Consider the following 20,253-nt stretch of genomic DNA (forward strand, 5'->3'; position numbering starts at 1 on the left):
GTTGCCCCCCAGACACAAGTTGTGTACCTTGAGGTTGCCCCCCAGGCGTTAACTGCGGTTGCCCCCCAGGCGGTAATTGGCCACCTTGAGGTTGGGAAACGGGAACTGAACCTGACATCATGTAAATGTCTCCTACACCCAATGGTATATTACCACTGTTTCCAGCAAATAACCCATGATCAATGGGTTGAGGAGATGCCCCCGCAAAGGTACCAGAAAGTGACTGATACCCAGTGGGAACAGAAGGACCGCCGTGTAAAAAAGATTCAGGACTTTGTGTAAACACGGACGACTGACCAGACATATTTACAGGAGTATGAATACCTCCAGGTGGAAAAGGAGTACGAGGTGTGGAAAAACCGACTGAGTTGTCTAAAAAATTGGTTAACGCAAGGTACCAAGAAGTACTTCTAGGAGGACTGTAAAAGATGGATTCACGCTCCCTTAGATCAATAGTAAGTTGACCTTCAAGGTGAGAGACACCTATATCTTCTTCTGGAGCAAGTTTTTCTATAGCAATCAAACCAGAAGGTAGATTTTCGGTGATAATTCTTTCTATTCTCGGTGAATCAGGGACACTAGAAGTTGGAGTAACAGGTTCGGAAATTTCAGGTTCTTCGCCTGTTTCACTGGCAGATGAAAAACTACCAGCAAGCTCGGAAACTGTAACAGTTTCGGGATTGTAACCTGTTTCTAAACTTTGGTAATCTGGATGGACTACCAAGGAAGATTCTCCTTCTTCAGGTGAACCTACTCTACTGTCACTAGGAGGAGTTACAAGGACCTTTAACCCTTCGTACTGACCCGGAATGTCTTCAGGAGATTCACCCCGCGATTTACGGAGTTTTCTTAACAAATCTATTCCGGTAACAATCTCAGGAGACTTGCCCCGAAGTCTACGGGACTGTCTCGGTAATTCCGCCACAATTAAAGATTTTAACTACAACACACGAAAACAAAGTAAAAATTTCAAATCAAACCACCTAAAGTCTTCTAAAGAAGCAAACAAATTTGAAGCACACGCCTAAATAATCTAGAGCGTCAAACCACACACAAACAGTAGTCTTCCGGACCAAAAGCGCTAGTTGGTGATTAGGCCCAACCTCGCAGGATTCAGTACAGAAATGGCGGGTGGAACAGTTACCCCGGCAACCTGCTTAATGAATAGACCGGCACAAGTTCCTCCACTTTAACCGTCTCGAAGTGAAGTGAACCCCCCGGAAAATCCAAGTGAGTATAACCGACGTCTGCTCCAGGTACAGTGGGACCTTCCCTCCACCGTCACCTCGGTAGAACCCTAAAGATTATGGTCACTAAAGTTACCAATCACAACAATTACACCTGGGGGAACAGTCTAAACTCCGACAGCACGCAAGGGCAGAGTAGCAAGCTCCAATCCCCTTACCGGCTCCTTGACAACAATCCAAGGTTTACCGATAAGTGACCCCTGGCTCCTCGACAATGGTTAATCCGAGGTTTACCGTTTGTAATACGTACTGTCTGGCGTCGTTCCCAACGAGGGAGGAATGATCCCCTCACTGGTTCGGACACGAGCTCGTGCTTCTCCTTTAAGAGGAGCTTTCCCAGAGTATAACTGAAACAATTGGATTTAATCTACTCAAGATAAACTATCTGTTTGGTTTTGTAGTCTTGGAGAGTTAAGTACTCACCTACTCCAAGACCGTAGCCTAAGCTATGTTGGTGTTTCAGAGCCCTAGAAAAATAAAGATTACTAGATTGATTTTAATTTAAGCGTTACTTTTAAGGTTGTTTCTTAAGTCAAAAGGTGATGGAAGTGAAACCAGTGGTGTGTTGACTCGACTCGAAACCACTACAAAATGCACCTAGGATGATTTACCCACTACTTTACTTTTTCGATGAATTGCTTAACTAAAAAGTTGAGAGAATGCAATCTTTATAAAAGCAACTTCTTAATTGAAGACAATCAAAGAAACAATTCGTTTGTCTTTTCCAAGCATAAAAAACATGACCGCTCTTTACATGCACGAAAAAACTCTTTTTCTCTTTCAAAAACAAAAAGCTACTTGAAACAAGACTTTTTAAAGAAGATGTTTTTGTATTTTTCTTTTAATAAAGCAAATAAATCTAATATAACCAAAAATCAATCTTAACAACTATTAAAATCTATGAAAATGCACTCATAAGCAAACTAAAAGGTAAATTTACTCTAAGCAATCTTAACGAGGTCAAAACTAACAATGATTATTCTAAGGTGTTTTACTTGATCACAATCAAATCAAGGACTAGCTTATTGCAGAACCAAAAACTAGTCAAAACAAAACTCTAATCTTTTTGTTCTTTTGTAAAATGGAAATCAACACTTTATAAACAAGTAATTCGAAATTTGACCCAAAACAACTTAAATGGCAAGCTGCTCACACAAGGAGACTTTACGACAGGCCCGACTTCTAAGAAGGCTGACTAACCAGAGAGATCTAAGGCTGGACAACTTTCTACCGTCAAAGTCACTACAGGACCTATTGAAAAATCAAACCCTAGGCCTAAACTTCGTTGAAAACCACTAAAACACTCAAAGCTCACAAAACCAGTTCAGGTGAAAATTTTTGACAGGGTACTAAAGGATCTGGGCAGAAAACACAAGGAAAAATCAAAATCTAAAAGCAATTAAAGCAAAAAATGGAATTTTCCTAAATTTTACAGGAAGACGCAGGCAACCCGTTGTCACAGGTGCGGCCCCGCTCTGTGCAAACAGCAACAGCGCGTCCAAAGACGCACTGTGCAGTACTCAGAGGGTGCGTCCTTCGGGAAAAGTTAAGAAAAACCAAGACTAACCAGATCTAAAGCTAAGCCACCCAAATACTAATTCTCACAGTCAAAAACCAGAAAACAAAAATGATTTTCTCAGAGCAAAGTTCACACAAAGGAAAAGACTCTCTCACTAATGGATTCCCCAGCGGAGTCGCCAATTTGTCGTGGCGGAAAAAGTCATTTGGGCGGACACAACTGACCTCCCTAGGAGTCTAAACTCTCTAGCGACAAACAAGACAAAATGGAGTGATCTTTCTCTAAATACACCTTTTAAAACATGAAAACTACAAGTGTTTAGGCTTACCTTATTCCAAAACGCGGTTGTTGTAGTTCGTCCTTGCCGATCCGGATGAGCTCCTCCTTCAAGTCAATTCCTGCAACCACAAACAATCAAACAATTACCAAGCACTTGCATTTCATATAATAAAACATATATTCAACATGCAGACCAAGGAACACATGAAATAACTCATTAACACAAGCTATTGAGAAAAATAAACCAGTTTGTATTAATAACGAAACAAAGAAACTCTTACAACCTGGCCTTGGTGTTGTGCAAGTTCCTCCCAGGGTCCATCAAGGGTTTTCCTCTACTTTGACAAAGCTCACCCACTTCCAAGTAGAATCAAGTAAAGACAATCTCTCCTCACAAGGTTCTAAATGGGAGTCCTAATTCCTGCAGCATTTACCCAAAGAAAATGTATAGCTCCAACCTCTCCTCCCTCTGGCTCAATGTCTTTATTTATAGTGCTGTAAAGAGGTTATTCAGGTCCACCATCAATGGGATAATCCCCCTCTTTGGGTGGGATAGCTCCCTTATTGATGGGATAAGTTCCCCCTTAATAGAGATACATGAACCAACTGGAGGCGCATCCAAATCATCAAACCGACCTCTAGAAAGTTCTAGAAGTAACCACAAGTAACTTTTTTAAGATGAAACTCGCGCATTTTGCCTTTTACAGAAGGACGCACCTGTCCCTTAACATACAGAGCGTCCAAGGACGCACCTTTTGTGAACATGGTCCGCGTCCCCGCAGGTAAGGCTAGAGAGAACCTGCGACCCCAGAGATAAACATATTTTTGACAAGACTTTCTCTCTTCTTTGAGTTTGAGATGGATAACAGAGGCATAAGACTTGCCTAAGAGGGTAGCATGACTGTTGATTTGAGCCATACTAACTGTAAGTGGTCATGGTGACATTTTTTAGTGTAACATGGCCACATTAATTGTTTTCCTGGCTGGCTCTGCCTTGAACATGAGCATAGATGTTCACTTCATTTCACAAAAAATAGAAACAAAAATTTGTTAACAAACCAAATTCTAAAACACACCTCGTCAGCCATGCCTAAATTCATATGTCTCAAATGTGGTTGGATAGAAGCATTATTATCATTCATAAAGAAAACAATATGTCAAAAAAGTAGCAGCCAAAGTTTAGGGATGTTAATGGAAACAATACAAGCTAATAGAATGAAGAGGAAGAATATCCAAATACTAGAGCATAAGGAAAATAGTTGGATCAAATATCTATTGCTAAGAGGGATGGCACAAGAAAAATGTATCCTAGAGAAACCTTGATCAGTGGACATGTGGAAAATTTGAAAGGATGAGGATGAATCCAAAAAATGACAGATCTCAGAAAAAGTACTATTTCTCAATAGACTCAAAGGGAAATCCACTGGCTGGTGTGTGGGGAGAATGTGCTTGATCCTTTTGGGGAATAGAAACAGTTGTGGTTAGGGTCTAGGGAGGCATCAAATAATTGATCAAATGATGATCATGGTAGATTCTTCTCTTATTATGAGATGCATGCCAAATTTATCTAGTCTAGTGGTTCTTAATCATGCAAAAATAATCTCAAGAATCAAACGATAGGAAAAAAAGGCTTGATTTCATAGATTTCTACCATGTGCTAAGAGGACTAAACTAGAAGGTAGATCACTCAATAAATGCATATTCTTTCCTATACGCCAGAAAACTAGTTACAAATGGAAGGAACATGACTTATTATCCCTATAACATGAGCTCTAATTATGATTTATTCAAAGTTTAATGTACAAGATAGAAAATCAATATCAAAGTTCATATGTCAAGACAAGAAGAGGCTTGCAAGCTTGTGGCAAGGATGAGCATCAATATTCATGTATACAAAATGGTGTGACCATCAAATACTGGAGAATATTTTTTTTAACATGCCAGATAGCTCCATAACAACAAATGTAGATGGAATTGACCTATTGAATGGGTTTTTGTATTGTCATTTCTAAATATTCTACAACTCTTCCTGTTGGACAGTATATGGAAGGAAGTATGTCAGATCCTTATCCTTCCTTCTCTAGGGATTGGTGTCAGACATCAAGAAAGTATATTCATAGGGAAATGACCACTATGCATTTTAATGCATAGATGATAAATCGTAAGCAATAAGGGAACTCATCCTGATCCACTCCTCCAGCTTCAGAATGACAAGCCAATTGATCTTACAAGAGGAGGCTCAGTGCTTGGTATACTGAGATGTTAGAAATAGTAAACTTACAAAAAAATCAAAATTCTCAGCTACAGACAGATTTTGCAAGGACTTAATGTTCTGTTCAACCATGAAGAAATATCTACAATGGAATTTTTATGAAAAAATACTTCGTCTTAGTGCAAAGAATTTCACAAGGGGTTAAGAAAATGTAACATGTGAATATTACCCTGTCACATAAGTAACCAGTTCCTCTTGTTAGTGAAATATAAATCCAACACAAGGGAGGATTCCCTTGTAGCCTCAAGGAATCCTTAGGCAAGACAAAATCAAGTCTAGGACCTTCTATACTAACTACTTATTACTACAACTTAAACTTAACATTCAAGGTAAGAAATAAAAATGTTTGTGAGGGGATTTCACAAATTTTAGCATATAAACATTCTAAGACCATTTCAGGATGTTTATCAAGTTAGAATAAGTCAAAGAGTAAACCACAAACACTATAAATGAAGAAAAAGTTATGGGTGTTGCGAAAATTGCAATTAAGATAGTATATTTTAGAACACAAATTATTACAACAACAAATAAATTATCTCTTGAACTTGAATCCCAATGAAAAATAGGGATGGAAAGAAAAATTAAACTATATTTTAATTAACATGCAAATTCTAAAATTAAAAGGGCATATAAAAGCCCTAAAATGCAAATTGTCCAACCCTACGAAGGCTGCAAAATAAATCAACAATACAATATATGATGAATGAGTCTATTTTCAACCAAAAAAATGATCAAGTATGATAGAAATACTAAACAATTCAGAGGATATTATGGGTCAATTATTGGATATTATGTAAGTTATTTTCAACTCAAAGCGAGTTAGCACAAATTACGTGCATGAAGAGATAAATCTCTGACTTGGGTTTGGATATTGTGGTCTGCCTTATGCACGATGAAATATTATGGGCAGAAGCATGGCTTCATGAAGCAACAAAAGGCAAATACTACTTGAACTAGATGATTGACAATGCAGGGCCACTTAGTGGGAAACATAGGACATGAATGAATTTAGTTGGGATAATAAATATGTAGGGGTCCAGGTGCTTGCATCTAAAGTCATAGTGAAATATCAATAAATAAACCAATTTTCTAATGGTTTTTTATCTAGTTATAAGTAGTATTTTCCATCAACTTACATTGCAGGCTTCATACCAATGGCTAGATTGGGCTGCTCATCAACTCAATCAGTTTGGATCGAAATTGAATGGACAATTGGAATTTTCTTTGGTCTTTGTCATCATCTTCATCATGAGAGAAACCAACATCTTCATCATGGGCTTCCTAAATTTCAGAAATGGACTTGTCGAGAAATAATTAGAACATTTTCAAGCAAGTTTTGGAAATATTAGTTTAGCAACAATGACTACCTGAATTTGGAGAAATTGTCATCAATTAATGAGGCATCAACACTGAAGTTCATTCCACCTTTGCATAAATAAAAGAATAGGTAGTAATATTGGTACATCTTCATGGAACTAACAAATTTGTGGAAGTTTTGAGATATTTCAATTACTTAACAGTGAAGAGGAAAGGAATATCCATGTTATGAAATCCCAAAAAATCCTTATTTTGTAGAGTTGTCAGTGTTCAACAATGTGGCATCAATTTCAAACATGTGACTTTTTCATGGTCCACTCTGATTTGGTTGAGATAGGAAGCCTAAGAGTATAGTTGTTCATATCACATGGTTTAATATATTGTTAAATACTTCACATTGTTTAATGAGAATGGGTATAATGTATTTTCATTTTTATTATTTATAATCGTGATAGAAATGGTAATACTCCTTTCATTTATTTTATTTCTAAAAAAAATAAATCAAAATATATGCTTGAAAATGGCATTTTTGAAGCCCTTTTCAAGGGAAACATAAGAGCTTGAGTCATGGCATGAATGTTTGTAGTCTTGCATAATGTGCTAGACATGACAAAGGTTGAGATGGACCCTATAACATGAATGTTTGTAAGACTTGGGCATCTGAAATGACAAGGAGCTTTCATGGGGATGGTTAGACATATTGGGCACACATACAATGTGACAAGTCGAGACTAGGGCTTGGGTGCACACACCATGTAACAAACTGAAAAAAGGGTTGTGGATGAAAATATCATGTGGTGTATCAATATTATTTTTATGCCCATACATTGTGTGACAGACCTATATAAGGCTCATCAACACAAATTGTGTGGTAGGAAAAGGAATGACCATAATCGAGTAACCAACATGTTCTTAGACAAATGGTCAGAACAACTATGGACTAACTGGATGAGTACACTTGATACGTGATGAAGCAATAGATATATGTAATGAGAAAGGGGAGAATATTAGGTGTATGAAGTTCCAAGGGGGTTATATGGAGGTTGATTATACAAGTTATGCCTACAGTCTGGTTGTTGTGTAGAGCACATGATGTTGCTAGATGGTAGAATGACTTATATGACAAACTAGCTGGTATTGCAATGAAGCAAGTGGCACATAGTTTGACATCAATTTGAAATGATATGCATGTGTCAACATGATGTATGTGGGAAGATACATAGGACAACTCACTAAGTTGTGGACATGATGTGTGTTTCCTTTGAAATCAAAACCTCTTGGAAAAAAACTACTCATGGGAAGATAGGCTATCGTGATTGGCTGAAAAATATGATATGTGATCCATATTAAGTGAGAAGGAACATACAACTTCAAGGGATATAGTTGTGGTCCAACGATTCTCATAGGAAGTGTTCGAAGCATTGAAAACAATGGAGGGTGTTTTGCATAAGGATGAGGTTGAATAACCTTAAAGAAGTGAGAATGTGCCATGGGTTTGCTTCATAGACGAAACAGCTTAAAATGGATTGTTAAACATTTAGAACAATGGATTAGTATTTGGTGTCACAAATGCATCTCTCACAAAGGTAGGCTGGTTTTGGTCAAATACATTCTAGAAACTATCCTTATTTTTTAACACTCTTTCCTCAATCCCAAAGAGTGTGGTAGAAAAATATCAGAAACTGTAGTAACAATTTCCTCTAGAAAGGGTGCTTAAACTTTAAGAGGTATCATTGGGATGGCTAGCAAAAGATAACAAAACCTAATGCTAGGGTAGATTGGGGATTGAAGGATATTTTACCTTTGGGTGTTCATTAATGGCTAAATCTATTCATTTCCTCTAAAATACTTTAGAAAATCCTTGTGAAAAATTATATTCCTCTTGGTTCAATTATTGATTGGATCCACTAGAAGCTAAAATGATTTTAGGGGGGTTATAATCATTGTTAATATTTTTCATTAGTGTTCCCTCTTGCAAATAAATTTCTAGCCTAGATGGTTGGGAATGGTTCAAAATTAGCTTGGGAAAATATACTATTATGTGTTATAGTCAATACATAATTTTGATAGATACCCTGATTTGTCACCTACATGAATCCAATTATTTCATGTTAAATCAAATCAAAAAACTAAAGTCTACAAGTTCATAGTCACAAGGGTGGTTGTTTGCTAAATATCAAGCCTGATTGGGGATAATCTAGAGTTTGAATGAAGTTGGAGGGGTTTTCACAATAGAGTTAGGATATAAATAAGCTTTAAAATTAGAAGTACATGGTAAGTGGCATTGGTCCAATCTTTAGAAGACAATTGCACTAGATAAAACAAAAATATTGATGTGGCATACTCTTATGGGTAAAATCCTTACTTGCAGTCAATTTCTTAAAGTGGAAATGAGGCCTGGAATATGTCTCATTTGTAGATCTAGAGAGGAAACTAGTAAGAACTTATTTATCCATTTTTTTTACTCCATTGAAGTCTTAGTAAAATATGTACTACAAAAAAATTGTCTATTGGTTGTCTATAGCTAAAATCCCTATTTCTATTATAAATAATCTCAGGCAAAAAATATTCAGCTTCCTATGGAGGAAAGGTAAAATAGTAAGAAACGTATTCACCTAACCTATTGGGACTCACTGTCTAAACCAAAAGTGTTGGTGGGTGGGGTTTTAAAAATCTACATTGGTTTGATAAAGCTTTAGCCCTAAAAATTTTGTGGAGAGGCCTATTTGGTGTGCGACTTTGGGTCCAAGTTTTAAATGAAAAGCATCTAAAATGAATGTTGGTGATGGAAGTTCTTAGAGGAGAAGAAAACAATCTTGTCAAGAGGGGATCCATTGTTGGAAGGCCCTTATTGAGTCTCTCCTATTCCTTTTTAATTGGTTTTCCTGGAGAGTTAGGGATGGTAAGAAAGTGACCTTAAGGAAATAACCATTTTATACATGGTTCTTGTGTCTTAAAATTATCTTATTATCTTATCCAATGCCTAAATGAAAAATGCCTCTTCTCCCTCCATAATGTGAAATAATGGTCTTTTCTATATCGTCTAAGAAATACTGGTTGAGTTATGCTAAGTTGGGACTGGATTGTTCTTTGGCAGAGGAGTGGAACTCTTTCATTAAGGAGCTAAATTATAAATGGGGTTTATTTAAGTAACTGAAAGGGCTTCCAAGACTGGAGATGTATTCCTCCTCAGGTAAGGAAACGGTTGGTCTTGCTTAATATGATGCAATAGCCCATTCTGCAATGGTCCAAGATTCCAGTTGGTGGAACAAATTTATTTGGAAACAGAATATTCCTAACAACCTAAAATGATTCACCTTGTTTGTTCTTCAAGAAAAAGTTCTAACCTAGGAGAACCTACAAAAAGGATGCCTCACTAGACCAAACTATTGCTTCCTAGGAAAATAGTTCGATGAATTTTTTTATCATCTTTTTATTTGTTGTTCTACTCCTAAGAAAATTTGGCATGCAGTTCTTCTAGTTTTGGGCATTAGGGAGAATTTAGATCATATCTCCTTTGAGGTCCTTCTTTTTCACTGGGGGGATAAGCATAAAACATTTTGCACTCTGCATATTTCTGTTGCCTAGGGTATTTGGTTGCTCAAGAACACGGTAATATTCCAAAATGTGAGTATTTTCATTCTTATTCAATCTTCTAAGATTATTTCTCTCTACAGTGAATATTTCTTTCTTCAAACTAGAAAAATTATGAGAAGGATCAAATTTCCTGGAATCTCACATGATCCTCCTGATTGGATTCTTTGATGGAGATTCTTAAGGGAACATATGTGGAGAGGGGTGGGGGTAGGATTATTCTATAAAGGAATTTATTTATCCATTTCATAATTCTCCTAGGATATACATCCAATGCCAAAGTTGAACTTATAGTAAATCTACCTCCCTATTTTTATTTTTTTTTGTAACTTGCATCACCCTAAACCTTGAAAGGATTACAAAAGAAACATAGTCCTCATAGTCCACACACAAAATTATCTTACTGGGGCACTTTAAAGGGATTCCTATGGTAAGTAATTCCTCCCATGTCATTAAGCTAAACCAAAATCTGCAGATAAAGAAAAACATCCATAGTGGAAATAATGAGGAAGGTCTAAATAAAACTTTGGTCAAGCGTTTCTCAAAACTTGAGAACAAGAAATTAGCAGCAACAACATTATTCAATGAAACCTTTACTGGTCTACAATGAAGGAAACAACACTATTCTGTGAAGGATTCCTTAGTGTTTTTTAGCAAAGGTTGGTGTGGCCTTTGCAAATCTGACTTGATTGTTTACAAATTACATCGTTGTTGTGAAAACTACAGAAATTCAATGTATGTTGAAAGAAAAATTATAGTGGAAGAGGGTGATCATTTGAAGTATGAACCAACCAATGGATCTCCTTCAGTTTTCCAAAGAGATTGTACCTTGAATAATTGCATTCCACTCTTGAAATATTCAAATAGAAAGAAAAGGGATCTATATCTAACATTACTAGTATTCCCAGTTGAAATGGTAGATGGCCCTATTGCTAGTGAAGGGACATATCAATTGAATTTTTAGCTTTATATGGAAGTGTTTCTAATCATCTTCACAACCTAGGAGGTCTTCTTTGGAATGAGATGTAGTAGAATAGAGGAATCCTTAATGCATATGCAACCTAGACATTGTCTTCTATTCCCATTCAAATTGAAGCTCCTCTCTGCATGCATAGAAAAGGCCCTGAGCAATTGTTGTATGTATGTGGACAATATGTAATCAATTAATTTCAAGAGGAGAATAACAAAAATCTTAGTTTGTAGAAGGAACCCCAAAAGCTCATTTTTGAATCAATACTCATGGCCTCTAAACTATTCCATGGTGTATATCCCTTTGAGAATTTCATTATCATAAAGGCAAACTTTTATGAGGACTTTCAAGACAAGCCTCTTCCATTAGGTGATCTACTTAAAACACATATGCAACTAGAATCTCTTTTAAGACCCAAACTTATTTGAATCAACAAGGCAATTATTTTTAAAGATAATCCTTTCCTGAGTTTAACATGTGTTTCTAATCTTGAAGGCTTTATTGAAGTACTTTCAGGTAATGAATATAGTGGGGGACTACAGCAAGAAGAACCTATGAAAGAATTGTTGCTTTTCAAGGGAAATAACACCCCTGTTAAGAGAAAAAAGAGAAAGGATATGATTTTCATTATTCTGGCTGATGACATTTATGAAGAGAATAAGGTTAGAAGGAATAAAGTTATTAGATAGTATCTTAAAATAAGATTAAGGGATGCAGTGTAGGCTCATGAACGCTAATATGTTAGGCATGGGAAGCATGTGTATATTCTACCTATGTATGAAATTGTTATTCTTATGTTACATATAGAGAGTCCATCTAGTAACCTTGAATAGAGATCAATTGTTGTTGCTTCTGTTAGAGACCCAGAATATTTGTTGGCAAGAAAAATTAATAGTGTCCTTACAACTTTACCTGATATGCCTGATATGGCTCCTTGGGAGGAAACTGGTAATAATCACAAGTTAGACAATTTTTTAAAGAAAGACACTAAGAATATGGGACAAAGTCACCTATGTGCTGCAATGAAGCCAAATATAACAAGAATTAAGTGTTGAGTAACCTCCAACCCAACTCGTATTGGAACTCCATCGCAGCTCATGTGTATGTTAGTGTCATAAAAAAATATGACTATTACAAAACAATCAAACGAAAGGGATAATACAGAAATGAAGAATATAGAACTTTACATTAAAGTCGAAACTATAACTAGCTTGAATCAACTGCAAAAATCATCTTCCATAAAGGAAGAAGTACTAAGAAGTCTTGAAATACCACTTATGGTACCGGACAAAGAAAATGAATAGAAGCTTCTTACTGAATTTAGAATATATGTGGATGCAAAAGATGGTAAAACTACTGAGGTATCAATAAAAGTGTTAAAATTGGCAACCAGGAAAAAACTTCATGTGGGTCATCTTATTCATGGCTTATAATATTTTTATTAGATTCCTCTCGTCGAGAGGTGTAGGATTGATATAAAGATCATCCAATTCTGATAAGTATTCATGTAGATATGAATTTATTTTGATTATGGAATTATTATCAAGCCGACCTACAACTCATGTAGGCTCAGAAGCCCAACAGTCGCATCTATTCACCCACCAACGTTGTGTATAAATATAAGAGGAATTTTTCTCATTTAGACTCACTCATCTCATCACATCTCTCTCTCTCTCTACTGCGCAAATATGACTCTCTTCTCTACTGCGTTGAAATGGGTCTCTCTCTCACACATGTGAAGCCGGAAGCTGTTGAATTTGAAGCTGCAACTGCAGAAGTAAAGATTGACTTGCGTGGCCTAGAATATCTCCTCTTTGGAACTACGTTGTAGGTTCATCTGAACCTCGTTTGAAAGCCGCAACTTTTGGTGGTGGAATGAAGTCAATCCGACGAACAGTTTGCAAGATATCGACTGCCCTAGTTTGAAGCTGGAAACTGTTGAAACTGACGCTGCAACTGCAGAAGTAAAGATTGACTTGCGTGGCCTAGAAGATCTCCTCATCTGAACTGTGCTGTAGGTTCATCTGAACCTCCTCTGGAAGCCGAAACTTTTGGTGGTGGAATGAAGTCAATCCGACTATCGGTTTGTGAGATATGGTCTGCCCTAGTTTGATAATGAAGCCGCTAATGCTAATGCTACTGATCTAGGGTTTGCTACTGCTAATATGAATAAGATTTATTGTACTATTTCTCTCTGCTGAATTATTGAATATAAAAGAAGATTTGATCAAAGGGTTTCCCCACACATTGTGGGGTTTGTCCCTGGCTAGCCGCCACATCTTGTGTCTCTTGTCTTGGCTTGTTTTTTGTCGATCGTTTAATGTTCTATCTGCACTTTACTTTATGTACATGTGATTGCTAATCAGTGGAATATAATAAGAAAAAGAAGTAAACTGTTATAAGCATAGAACATACCATAACTTAACATGGTATCAGAGCTGAGGTGAAGACAAAGCCCGAGCAAGAGCAAGAGCAGTCATCGAAGAGAATATTGGCAAGGCTATCCTAAAAGAACTATGGGGTCCTCAACACTCTTTCCTGCTGAAGACAAGCTCCGTGAGAAAGCTGACTATCACGGATGGAAGATGTCTATCGATCTAACCCTTGAGAATCAAGGAGTGTTGGATCATGTGAGAGGCAATATTGTTGAGCCTCCATCAAATGCATCCGCTGCTGCCTGGAACAAATGAAAAAATGGAGAAGTCAAAACAAAGAAGATCATCCGGGACTCTATCGACAAGCGCTTGGTGGCCTACATCTTTGATCTAGACACCTCCAAGGAAATATATGACAGACTGGTGAGTTTATTTAAAGTTAATGATGCAAATCAAGTTTTCTTTCTTAGAAATAAGTTGAGGGAAATCAAGAAGGGTAAAGATGAAAGTATGCAAGCATACTTCTTAAGAATCACAGAGATCAAGAACGATCTCCTATCTATTGGGGAAACCATTACTGACAGAGAAATGGCACTCACAACTGTCGGAGGATTACCATCTGAATGGTATGTGTTCAGGACTACTCTTCTGAACAATAGTGTAATTCCTAGTTTCGAGGAATTAATGGCTAGATGCATTCAAGAAGAAACAAGGGAAGAAGAGCAAGAAATTCCCATGCCTAAAGGTCCTCCTGCTGCCTTTTCTTCTCATGCTAAGAAAAGAAATAATTCCGGGACTAAATCAAAAGGAAATGCTGGACCTAAGGGTGGAAGAAAAGGATGATGTTACATCTGCGATAAAGAAGGTCACTATGCTAGGGAGTGCCCTGATAGAAAGGACTCACACCGGGATGATGATCAAAATCCCTCTGATGGCAAATCAAAGGAATGACAAATTCAACAACAAAGGTAAGAGGAGAGCTGGGGATCGAGGAAGAGGACAACCATTCAAGAAGGATAGAAAGTCCAGGATGTATTAAATGCACATGACCTCAAAAAGAACCTAGCGTCCATCTCGGTAATGGAAGACAAAGGCTATAAGGTAACCTTCAGCGATGGTAAGGTACGCATATGGAAAAATAATGTTAAATATGCTTTCACTCTTGGGTTTCGAGTTGATTCTTTATATCAAGTCGGTGGAAGTCTGCTAGGTGTCATGTCTTATGACACATCTCTTCAGTTCGAACTTTGGCATTAGAGGTTTGCCCCCCTTCATTATAAAGCTATACTCGGTGTAAGACAAATGGTGACAGGGATGCCCAAATTTTGAGTAAAGAAAGAAGGTGTATGTCCAGGATGTGCCGAAGGAAAGCTCAAAAGGGGACCATTCCCCTCAAGCCAAAGCAAGACCTCTGATATATTACAATTGGTTCACTCAGGCATACCTGAGGTTGGCATTAAGAGGGAGACTACTACAACACATACTCTTGAGAAGAATGGTGTGGTGGGAAGGAAGATCCACATGATGATGGAAGCTGTTCGGGCCATGCTACATGATCAAAGACTTCCGATGTTTCTATGGGATGAAACTACAATCACCGCCGTATATGTACAAAATCGATGCCCTCATCAAGCATTGGGTTCTAAGACTCCTGAAGAAAAGTTCATGGCAAGGTTATCAATCTTCCGACTTTGAGGAGCTCTCAAGAAGCCGACACCGGGGAACCGAAAGAAAAGGATGATGAATCAATGCCTGATGTAGAAGAACCCATGGATCCAATTGATCCTCCTCCATATGAACCTTCCTCTTCTAGGAAGAGGCCTTCATGGCTTAAGGGGTTACTTGATGATGCTGAAGGACATGCTGCACCTCGAGGAACCTTTCGTGAAAGTAAGAAACCTAATAGGTATCAAGGATACCTGACCATCATGAGCACGATCATACAAAATGAGCCTTCATCATTCTCAGATGCCGTCAAGCATCAAGTATGGAAGGATGCTATGACCGAAGAATATGAGTCTATCATAAAGAATGATGTTTGGGAAGTAGTTCCCAGACCCCAGGACAAGACTGTTGTTACTTCCAAATGGCTTTACAAGATAAAGCATGCAGCAGATGGAAGCACGGAAAAGTATAAGGCTCGTTTTGTTGCTCGAGGTTTCTCCCAAAAGGAAGGTATAGACTATGATGAGATATTTTCACCTGTTCCCAGATATACGACCATCCGCTCGATCATAGCCCTTGCCGCTTCAAAAGGATGGAACCTACATCAGATGGATGTCAAGACTGTGTTCTTGCATGGCTCGATCAAAGAAGAGGTCTACGTGGAGCAACCCGAAGGATTTGAGATTTATGATCGAAAATCTCATGTATGCAGGTTGAAGGAAGCTCTTTATGGGCTGAAGCAAGCACCCCAAGCATGGTATGAGAGGATCGATAGCTACTTGATGAAGCTGGGATTCACTAGGAGTGAAGCCGATCCTAACCTTTACATTAAGGTTGAAGATGAAAAGCCTCTCATACTGGTGTTATATGTGGATGACCTCTTTCCAACAGGTGTAGACCCTCTCATTCACAAATGTAAGAGGGATCTGGCCTCTGAATTTGAAATGAAAGACGTAGGACTGATGCACTACTTCCTAGGACTTGAAGTGTGGCAGAAGCCAAGGGAAATTTTCCTATCTCAAGGAAAATATGTGGTAAATATATTGGAAAGATTCGGTATGATGGACTGCAAGCCTGTGACTACCTCGAGGATCTTAAATTTTAGAAGTTATATGGTAGTGACGTCGGACCAGACTTGGGAAATGCCTCTGAGTTTTAAAAACTCATTTGCATTGATGTTCTTGGTGAACCTCCATCCGAACATATGTTTTGCAGCTAGCATTGTGAGCTCATATTTGTTTGAGCCTCACTGGATTGATGCCAGGAATCTTCTAAGATGTCTTCAGGACACAATCTCTCATGGATTAAGATACACTGCCGGAGATGTGAGACTACTTGGATATACTGATGTTGATTGGGCAGGCAGTGTGGTGGACCGTAAGAGCACTTCCGGGTACTGTTTCACCTTGGTATCTGCTTCGATATCCTGGATGACCAGGAAGCAGAAGTCGGTGGCTTTGAGCACCTCCGAAGCAGGATATATTGTTGCTAGCATAACCTCGTTTGAGGCACTCTGGTTGCGAAAGCTCTTCAGTGAGCTATTTGGATTTACATTGGATACCACTGTGATTCTCTGTAACAACTAGAGGTGGGATTCTATTATTGAGGAATCCCGTATTCGTCAATTGCTCCAGCAGATAGACATCATCTGGGATATGGTAAGTTGATGAGCAAGGAAACTCCATCACATTAAGATGATGTACAGGTTGATACACCTTGTCAAAGCCCCAAGGAAAGATCTAATCTGTGATTTTCCCAAACGACTTGGAGTCGGCAAGAAACCTTTGTACAAGGGTCCTGCATGTTGCATACATTGAGCTCTGGGAGCTCTAAGGGCTTGCGGTTCCTACTGGAGCAACATATGACCACAGGGTGACTCACCCTCCCCTGGTGGTGCATACTGGAACAAGATGATTCGCTCGCTTGTGGGACAAGATGATTCGCTCTGTTGTGGAACAGGATGATTCGCTCTCCTGTGTAGCAGGATGATTAGTTCTCCTGTGAGGCCTGGATTGATGTGTTCTCCATGGCAGCCTGGATTGATGTGTTCTCCATGGCAATTGTAGCAGGATTGATGTGTTCTCCTGTGAGGCCTGGATTGATGTGTTCTCCATGGCAGCCTGGATTGATGTGTTCTCCATGGCAATTGTAGCAGGATTGATGTGTTCTCCTGTGAGGCCTGGATTGATGTGTTCTCCATGGAAATTGTAGCAGGATTGATGTGTTCTTCTGTGAGGCTTGGATTGATGTGTTCTCCATGGAAATTGTAGCAGGATTGATGTGTTCTCTTGTGAGGACAGGATTTATTAGTTCTCCTGTCGAGGCATCCTACCCATGCAGTCTGGGACTCATGGGAAGTACCTCTCATCTGATCAATGAGCAGGGAAATGAAGTTAGGTACCATAGTAGTACCGATGGATGCATCGTTGTAACTACCATACTCCCTACGCTAGGATGACCTCCATTGATCTAGGATCAATGATACTGGTCTGGGATCAGTGGTACATACTCTGAGACTGACTTTGAGTCAGTGGAGGATGATATTAGTCTGGGACCATTGGAGTTGTACTCACTATGACGCTGACTTTGGGTTGGTTGAGACTGGTCTGGGACGAGTGGTACATACTCTGAGACTGAATTTGAGTCAGTATGATACATCCTTGATCATTTCTTCTTCTTCATAATTCGGACAAAAGCAGAGTAGAACAGAACAATGCAAGAGCAGAGCAGAACAGAACAAAAAAGTACAGATCAGTGCAGGGAAGAACAAGAAAAAGTAGAACAGGAAAAATAGGGCAGAGCAGGGCAAGGGTCAGGCTGTACAAGGCAGTTCATTTGATGGATGAATAGTAACGACCGATAGACAGATTGCAGATGAAGTTCTCCATGGTTGAGAGGGAGTGTTAAAATTGGCAACCAGGGCAAAACTTCATGTGGGTCATCTTATTCATGGCTGATAATATTTTTATTAGATTCCTCTCGTCGAGAGGTGTAGGATTGATATAACGATCATCCGATTCCGATAAGTATTCATGGATATATGAATTTATTTTGATTATGGAATTATTATCAAGCTGACCTACAACTCATGTAGGCTCAGAATCCCAACAGTTGCATCTATTCACCCACCAACGTTGTGTATAAATATAAGAGTACTTTTCCTCATTTTGACTCACTCATCTCATCACATCTCTCTCTCTCTCTACTACGCAGATATGAGTCTCTTCTCTACTGCGCTGAAATGGGTCTCTCTCTCTCACACATGTGAAGCCAGAAGCTGTTGAATCTGAAGCTGCAACTACAGAAGTAAAGATTGACTTGCGTGGCCTAGAAGATCTCCTCTTTGGAACTGTGCTGTAGGTTCATCTGAACCTCCTTTGAAAGCCGCAACTTTTGGTGGTGGAATGAAGTCAATCCGATGAACGGTTTGCAAGATATCGACTGCCCTAGTTTGAAGCCGGAAACTGCTGAAACTGACGCTGCAACTGCAGAAGTAAAGATTGACTTGTGTGGCCTAGAAGATCTCCTCATCTAAACTGCGTTGTAGGTTCATCTGAACCTCCTCTGGAAGCCGAAACTTTTGGTGGTGGAATGAAGTCAATCCGACTGTCGGTTTGTGAGATATGGTCTGCCCTAGTTTGATAATGAAGCCGCTAATGCTGATGCTACTGATCTAGGGTTTGCTACTGCTGATATGAATCAGATTTATTGTACTATTTCTCTCTGCTGAACTATTGAAGATAAAAGAAGATTTGATCAAAGGGTTTCCCCACACATTGTGGGGTTTGTCCCTGGCTAGCCGCCACATCTTGTGTCTCTTGTCTTGTCTTGTTTTCTGTCGATCGTTTAATGTTCTATCTGCACTTTACTTTATGTACATGTGATTGCTAATCGGTGGAATATAATAAGAAAAAGAAGTAAACTATTATAAGCATAGAACATACCATAACTTAAGAAAAAGATAGGGCGAAGACAATTTTGGCCCTCACATCTCCATATTCTAAACTTGGTGATTTTAGGAGACTTGGTCATACCTTCCCTTTGAAATACAAAGAAGGGGGAGTCCTAGAGAGATCTGGTCATATAGAAGCATCTATAGATCTTCCAACACTAGCAAGATTAAATCCTACTACATTGCTTTATGAGGTAGTTGATGATGATGGTTCAGTGGATCACTTACCAAGGTTGCAAAAATTTGCAAAGGAGTATAATTTACCACTTATATCTATTGCAGATCTTGTTAGGTATAGAAAGAAACATGAAAACTTGGTTGAACTAAGTGTTATTGTTAGGTTTCCTACAATGTCGGGACCATTTTAGGCATATTTCTACTGTTCAAAGTTTGATGGCATGGAACATATTTCCATGGTTAAGAGTAACATGGGTGGTGGACTAGATGTATTGGTGAGGGTTCATTCTAAATGTCTCATGGGAGATATATTTAGGTCAACTAGGTGTGACTATGAAAACCAACTGGCACTAACTATGCAACAGATTGAGCTAGTTGGGAGAGCAGTGTTGGTTTACTTGTGTGGTCATGAGGATAGTGGTATTGGTTTGGGACAAAAAATGTGAGCCTACAATCTTCATGATGAAAGACATGATATTTTTTAAGATAATGTGGAGGTTGTTGGCTGCTTGTTGACTCCCATGAATAACAGTGCTAAGGAATCTAAAAAGAAACCCAACCTTCACATGTTTCTCACCAGATTAAAAAAAAGGAGCATAAAATGTTTTTATAAATGCAGGTTCTCTTAGTGTATTTGATACAACATCCTCTGCAACTACTTGAGATGGTTGGTCATCATATATGAACAAGGTCTTCATGATTATATAAGCTAATAGTCTATTGGTAGCTACCAGGAACCCTGGAGTCTATTGGTATCTTTTCCTCTGTCATAATATTTATAAAGATGAGGCCTTCATTACATGTGCCAAATTTTATATTGATATAGACATGGGAAAGAGCTTGCCAAGTGTGATTCACTTGAGACATGTACTATTTTATACAAACA

The sequence above is a fragment of the Pinus tabuliformis genome, chromosome 2_2 (assembly GCF_031772625.1).
Source record: "Pinus tabuliformis cultivar Carrire ecotype Pingquan chromosome 2_2, CPIR1, whole genome shotgun sequence".
In the NCBI taxonomy this organism is placed as follows: domain Eukaryota; kingdom Viridiplantae; phylum Streptophyta; class Pinopsida; order Pinales; family Pinaceae; genus Pinus; species Pinus tabuliformis.